Raw genomic sequence first — 7,227 nt, forward strand, 5'->3', positions numbered from 1 at the left:
ATTTGGTCTACTGCTTAGGATTTCGAAGTAGGCTTGGGAAAGTTAGATTTACATCTCTTCTGTTTACTGGTATTGGGTCATAAAGTGTCATCTGCATTTTTTTTTTTTTTTTTTTTTTGCATTTAAACTATTGCACTTGCTTTTCTAACATGACTATGGTTTCTTCCTTTTTTTTAAAAAAAAACCAAGATTTCAAGGTGGTAGTATGATTTTAGTCTATTTATTTCTTTGTTTATAATAGTCCATGGTTAAGAGATTCAATAGTTAACATAATGTTTATTGGTTCTTATTTCAGGATTTGAGGTGTAAGATCATGTACCGTAATCCTGGGGCTATTTGAGCCAGGGGTCTAATTTGAGCCATTATGTTAGGGAAATTTCGATTGCTTATATTGTCAGCACTGATTTGTTAATAGTGGTGGTAAAATACACTGGTTTGTTCTTACTTTATCTACAGATTATTACCATACCATCTAATTGAAGATTAAGATTTTGAGGTAAGTGCTTTTTCTTTTACTTTAATTAGGTTAATTTTAGAGAAGGTTTTTTTTACCACTCCTAACTTTAACTCTCTCTGATTTACACTTTCGGCTCTATTAACATGTTGTCTACGTTTTGTATAACCTTGTTCCACTAAATTCCCTCCAAATTACTTTTTTCCATTCACAGTTTTTTTTTATTTAAATTTTATTAACATATGGTCACTGTTGGGGCAACATGAGCCACTAAAAACTAAATGGCTCAAGTTACCCTGTGATAAAAAAAGAGTATTATATAAAGTGAAAAACCTTTTCAATTACCGAAATTTTTTATTTTCAGGTCCAAAAATGGTCCGAAAATACCATAGACCACCTGGTAGTCGGAGCTACAAGGACTGCTCTGAGGAATCCTTGAAGTAGGGTGTAGACGCAGTGAAAAGTGGTATTTCCTGTCGGAAAAGTTGCAGTGGAGTTTGGAATACCACGAGCTACACTCAATAGAGCGGTTTGAAGGTAAACCTCTGAATAAGGTAGGTAGGCATGCGTTCTGTCTGAAGAGGAACAAGTAAGACTTGCTGAATGTGTGAGCCTGGCTGGTGATTGGGATTTCCACTGAAACATGCTAGATATCAGACTGATTGTTAAAGGATTTTTGGATCGTAGTGGAAGAAATGAAAAAGGTTCAAGAACAACATGCCTGGTGTGGAATTTGCCATGGCTTTTGTACAGAGATATAAAAGCAAACTTTAGAAATAAGCTATGTTAGAACGTAAAGAGAAGCAGAGCGGCTGTAAGCAAAGAAATTATAAACAGTTACTTCGGATGAACTCCAAGGCACACTTGAACGGTGTTGATCCTGCAATGATAATTAATTATGATGAGACCAATATGAACAGACGGACCCCGGGGCGGAAGAAAGTTGTAGTTCGTCAAGGATCCCGCCATCCAGAACGAATCATTGATTTTTCTAAATCGAGCACTTCAGTGATATTCTCAGGAAGTGCTAATGGGATTCATCTCCCTCCCTACATAACGTACAAAGCAGAGAATCTATATGATACCTGGACAGTAAGTGGTCCTAAGGGTGCTTTCTACAATCGATCAAAAAGTGGTGTGGTTCACTCTAGAGATCTTTGAGGACTGGTTTCCGGAAAGTCGCTCTGCCTTATTTCAAAAAGTTTGACAAAGATGCCACAAAAGTAATGATTGGCGACAATCTGGCAAGTCACATATCACCATGGATAATAGAAGAGTGCAAGAGTCATAACATTAAGTTTGTGCTGTGCCTCCAAACAGCACACATTATACTCAGCCCTAGATGTGGCATTTTTTTCGTCCTCTAAAAATTAAATGGAGGTAAACTTTGGATGACTGGAAACTCAAAAACCGTGGATGTGTACCAAAGGACAGATTTTCCCCGTCTTTTAAGACAATGTTTAGAAGGCTCTAAGTGAAAAAAAAATGTGAAAAACAATTTAGTGAGTGGTTTTAAAGCAGCTGGGATAGTGCCCTTAGATCGGCCAAAAAGTATTGAAGAGGCTTCTAAGGCTACCAAAAATGATGATACTAACAGCTGAGAGAAGGATCTGAATTCTAGTAATGCTGAAAGTGATTGGGTTGAGACTTTCAAAAGTTATCTTGATGACAGTAGACAAGAAAGAGACTCAGCCAACAAGAAAGATGAAGAAAAAGAAATTAAATGTTCCAGCAGGGAAAGAGGAGTGGAAGGTCTTGGGGAGATAGAAGCAGAAGATAGTACTAATGATCACTGTAATAATCCTCAACCCTGCACTGCCTCTGCACGAGGCAGAAAAAAGAAAATTGTTTATTCAAGTGACGAAGATAATGACAGAGAATGCCAAATTTTCAGTGCGTGACTCAGACTCGGAACTGATTTTAAGTGATTTTATTGATATTGATGACCTCTTACTCTCTGAAAAAGAGGGACACACCTGAGCCAGAGCCATTGCATCGTCCTGTAGCCATTGATGAGCTCCAACCTGGCACTCATGTGGTTGTTGACCTTGTGTTTTAATAAAGACACCAAAAAAAGAAGCAGTGAAACAGGTTTCATGCAGAGGTGGTTGATACCAATCTTGATGTGAAAACAAAGTGATGAGTCAAGTTTTTCCGCAAAAGCATTAAGTCGACTGGTAATGAATACATTTTTCCTATTGTTGATGATGAGATGGATATTCCATTTTTAACAGACATTAAAACCACTGTTGTAGCTGTGAAAGTTACCAGGGGGCGCTATACATTTCCGTTTAACATAAATAATTACTAAGTCTCCATTATTTATTGAAAGAGTAAGATTTTAATTTTGTCTTTATTATGATTAATCATCTCTGAATGAATGAAATAGGAAGGAATAAAGTGTTAATTATTGTTACAATTTTCATAAAAATACACATTGTATTCAACATTTATGTGGTTTTTCTTACCCCATAACATTGTAACTTGAGCCCTAATGAACATATTTACACTATCGGCTCAAGTTTCCCCATATCAGGGTCTAACTTGAGCCAACCCTTTTTTTGACATTCATAACATATATATGTAAATTTTTGTTGTGATTATTTAAATTAAGTTATAAAGGAGTACAGACCCAAACTTTTAGAGCAGTCAATCATTTTATAAATTAACTGGTTCTTAAATACAAGGTGTTTGAATATGAAAAGTGGCTCAAGTAGCCCCAGTTTTACGGTATTGCTAGATTGAATTACATTTCAGACTCCACTGTTGAGTTTGCCTCTATTAAGAAAATATATATTTATAAAAAATCTACTTGGTCACTTCAGTCTGATACGAGTATTTCTAGTGACATGGTTGAGTCTACCTTGTTGTTTCCCAAGATGAAGTACTTGTATATCCATATCCTAAGAATGTTCATAAAATTTCAATACAATCTACAATCTAAGCAATGCTAAAGCATGAAGCACGTTCTTAAAGCGTTGAATAGTAGGAAAAAATTACAAAATAGACAGATTTTCACAAATGTTTATAAAATTTAAGTTCACTGCGCAACCAGATGTTAACAGATTTTGGTTTTTCTGGTATAATTTTTATTCTCAATGCAATAGGCAACTTTTCCGCACCAAAGCGTTTATAAATTAAAATATTCATTATTTTCAATCCACCCTACTATGTAAAGACTATATCACTCAGCATACAATTAGCCTTTTAAATATCAAATAGAAAGCATAATATTTTAAACAGTAAGGAAAATGTAAAACTGAATAAAATTTATATCCACAATCATTTTCAAAACAAAGACCCAAATTGTCCGATACTAAAGTTAAGCTCCAATTCAGTTCACATCATAGTAAACATTCGTTAATCTGGCATGGTCAGGACTATTTGGAGCCATGCCAAATTATCAAATATGCTGGATTATTGGATATACATCAGAGAAATAATGTAGACATAATAAATAAACAAATAATCACAGTTAAACATGTTTTTATTATTTAAATATAACCTTCAGGTAGTTCTCATTATATGTCAATATACAAGAGCTATTTTAATAAACGGTCTATTTACAGTGAGTAGCCTACGTATCACAACAATTGGGTGGAACACGGTCAAGATCGAGGGCACATTCATCCCGGTTCATCATTTCTCAAACTTCTTCACTATGTCAAACTTTTGAGTCAAAGTAAGAGTCAAGTCTTATCGATATCACAGGAAATCGTCTGAATATGACGCCTAGCCTCTTATCCACACTTGCATAAATGCTGTGTCCACCACGAATGGAAGAAATGTTGATTTGTATATATTATTGATATTTTGTGTTGTTCAAAAAAATGTTAACTTTTTCCAAAAGGCTTTTTCCGGATTATCAAGCGTGCCGAAATATAGCATGCTGGATTAATGGAGTTCTACTGTATATATTTTTAATACGATCCTCAGTCACAAGAATACTTTATTAACTACTGATAAGTCCAGTAGATGAGAACGAAATAGGAAGTATGGGAAGAGGAGTGTCAAGCTTCAGCTCTCAGTGTCTGCAACGCCAACTGATCAGCCAAAAATAAAGTATATTTGTCTATAATTACAGCTTTACATTTTCTTCTTTTACTCTTGCTTCTTTTGAAACTTTAAAGAAAACATGTGGATGCCAAATCACAAATTAATTGCCATAATTGGTCAAAGATTTTTAGACAAATTTTGCAGTAAAACCTTTAGTAGGTTTTAGTAAATCTTCTTTTGAAATGTGTACAGCCTTGTGTTCTAAAGGCTGCATCATGCATGCTGTACATGTTTACAGTCTATGACAATATAAATTTTATCTCTGGCAGTGAACTATATGAATGTTGATAAATTTCAACCTAAATTTTAATTCACAACGTGTGCTTGAAAACTGTTTACAAAACTCAACAAGATTTTGTATAAGTGGATTTAAGACTCAATCATTTAAAATGTTTAATAATTGCATAGAATGCCAGAGTAAGAAGCTTTGAATTTTTTCTGTGGCGAAAGGATAATGATGAATACTGTGTGGAATATCTTCAGCGATATTTGCAATCCTGGCTGTCTACTTACAGACTCGCCCTCATTACAGGAGAGAGCCTCTTGTATCTGATTAATATGCTATGTTTGAAAAAAATAATTTATTATTTTAATATTTACAGTATTACACACAAATAAATAACAAAAACAGTTTGCATACAATATAGGTAATATAAGAGTATAAAACATACAGGTTATAAAATGATGCTCAGATTTGCATTTAATGGTTTTACAAAAGTGATATTCTATACAAACATAGCATAAAATTCCTCTTTTTGTATTGTAATTGAATACACATGTCCTACAATGTTCTATGACGGCTTAGTGGAAACTTTTTAATATTGACAAAGATCAAGTTGCATTTAATTTATTAAAAGGTTTTTATTCCTAAACAAATAACTGTAGAAAATTTGTTATGGTGGTTATTTGAGTATTGAACAATATTTTTAGATCCTTCCTTCATTTTCATTTGTTTTATATTGTTATTTATATCAATGCTCTAAAAGGATGTTGAACAAAAAATATAATGAACAATTTGTTATTAGATGACACATCTATACTATATAAACACAAAAATTTGGAGGATTTATAAATCATAGCAAATATACAAATTAATAATATAGTGCAATACTTTAATGAAAACTTTTTAACAGTAAATGCGCAAATAAATAAACAGCTGTCAATTTTAATAAAAAAATCTTCCTTTGAATTTCAAATAGCAGTTGACAATTTAGTAATACCAATGTATGATTCTACAAAATTTCTCGGATTGATTATCAACAAAAATTTAAATTTGAATAACCATATAACTACTCTCTGTTTAAAGTTATCTAAAGCAATATTTATGATGAGAAAACTGTCTGAATTTTGCAACGAAAAAAGCTCTTAAAATGGTATATTATGCATTTTTTTACTCTCAGTTGGTTTATGGTATTGAAATATGGGGAAATACATTTAAGAAGAACATTAATAAAATTTTATTAATACAAAAAAAATGCAGTACGTTATATTTCTGGTATTGGCTATAAGGATTCATGTAAAAGAATTTCAAGAACTTCATATTATGACAGTCTCTTGTTTAGTTGTGTATAAACTGTTGCTTTATATGGCTACGTCAAACAACCTAACATATAAAAACATCCACCAATATAACACAAGGGGCGCAAACAATATTGTAACCAAAAAACTGATTTCCAAACAATATTCATTAGCAACATTATCTCTTGGACAAAAATTATGGAACACACTGCCAAATGGATTAAGATCACTGCCATTTGGTATTTTCAAAAGACAAATTGGATTTTTCCTTTTGGAACACCCACTTTATAAAGTGGATGAGTTTTTTGGGATTAGTCATAAATTAGATAATTGTTGTTGATCTTGGGAAATTCTTTTATCTGTGTTGTAATTAGTTTTTAATTAATTAATTGATTTGTTTTAATTGATTTATTTATTTAATATATCACTTCTTTTAAAGATCTGGACGAACTGGAGGATTGCATTGCTTTTAAAATTGAAATGTACAATATTGTGTTTTTCAATGTGACAATGTATGTAATCTTTACCGGTAATAAATGAGTATCATTGAGTTATAACCTTTAAAACTAAAATATTTTAAATTTGTTTTGAAATGAATATGTTAGAAACATATTTTGTTTCAATTTATAGCTTACTAGCAATTACCCATGAGATGCAATTTTATAGGCTTTGCACATATATGGGCACTTCTGGCTCGACTTAATAATATTTTCAAAGCCAATTTTGAGATTGCCTTGTTGCTACAATCAAGAAAATCTATCAAAAAGTCTATATTTATGGCCATTATAATTTACTCTGATCTTAATATTTTTTCCAAGTTCATTTTGCCTTGTTTCTGGACTAAGAAAATGCAGTACAAATACAGAAGTCTAGTTTTGTCAAAAGATAGTTAAGATGAGTATTTGTAACCATATTTTAACTTATATTAAAAGTTAGATAGTAACTGTCTTTTATACCTGTATTATAATAATTGCCAAGCACTGCACACTTAATATTTGCTAAAATTTACTGTTAAAAGTAGGCTATATTTTTGCCAGCACTTTTTAAATTTTTTTTATCTGTATATTCTCTTACTCTGTGCTCAACATCAGTTACAGAAAAGATTAAAATAAGAAGTGTTTTAGTATCAAGCTTACTCTATGCTTTCATACTATAAACGTAAACAAATTTAAAATAGTTGTTAAATTAAAGAAACATGA

This window comes from Homalodisca vitripennis, chromosome 5, assembly GCF_021130785.1.
Source record: "Homalodisca vitripennis isolate AUS2020 chromosome 5, UT_GWSS_2.1, whole genome shotgun sequence".
NCBI classification, from domain to species: domain Eukaryota; kingdom Metazoa; phylum Arthropoda; class Insecta; order Hemiptera; family Cicadellidae; genus Homalodisca; species Homalodisca vitripennis.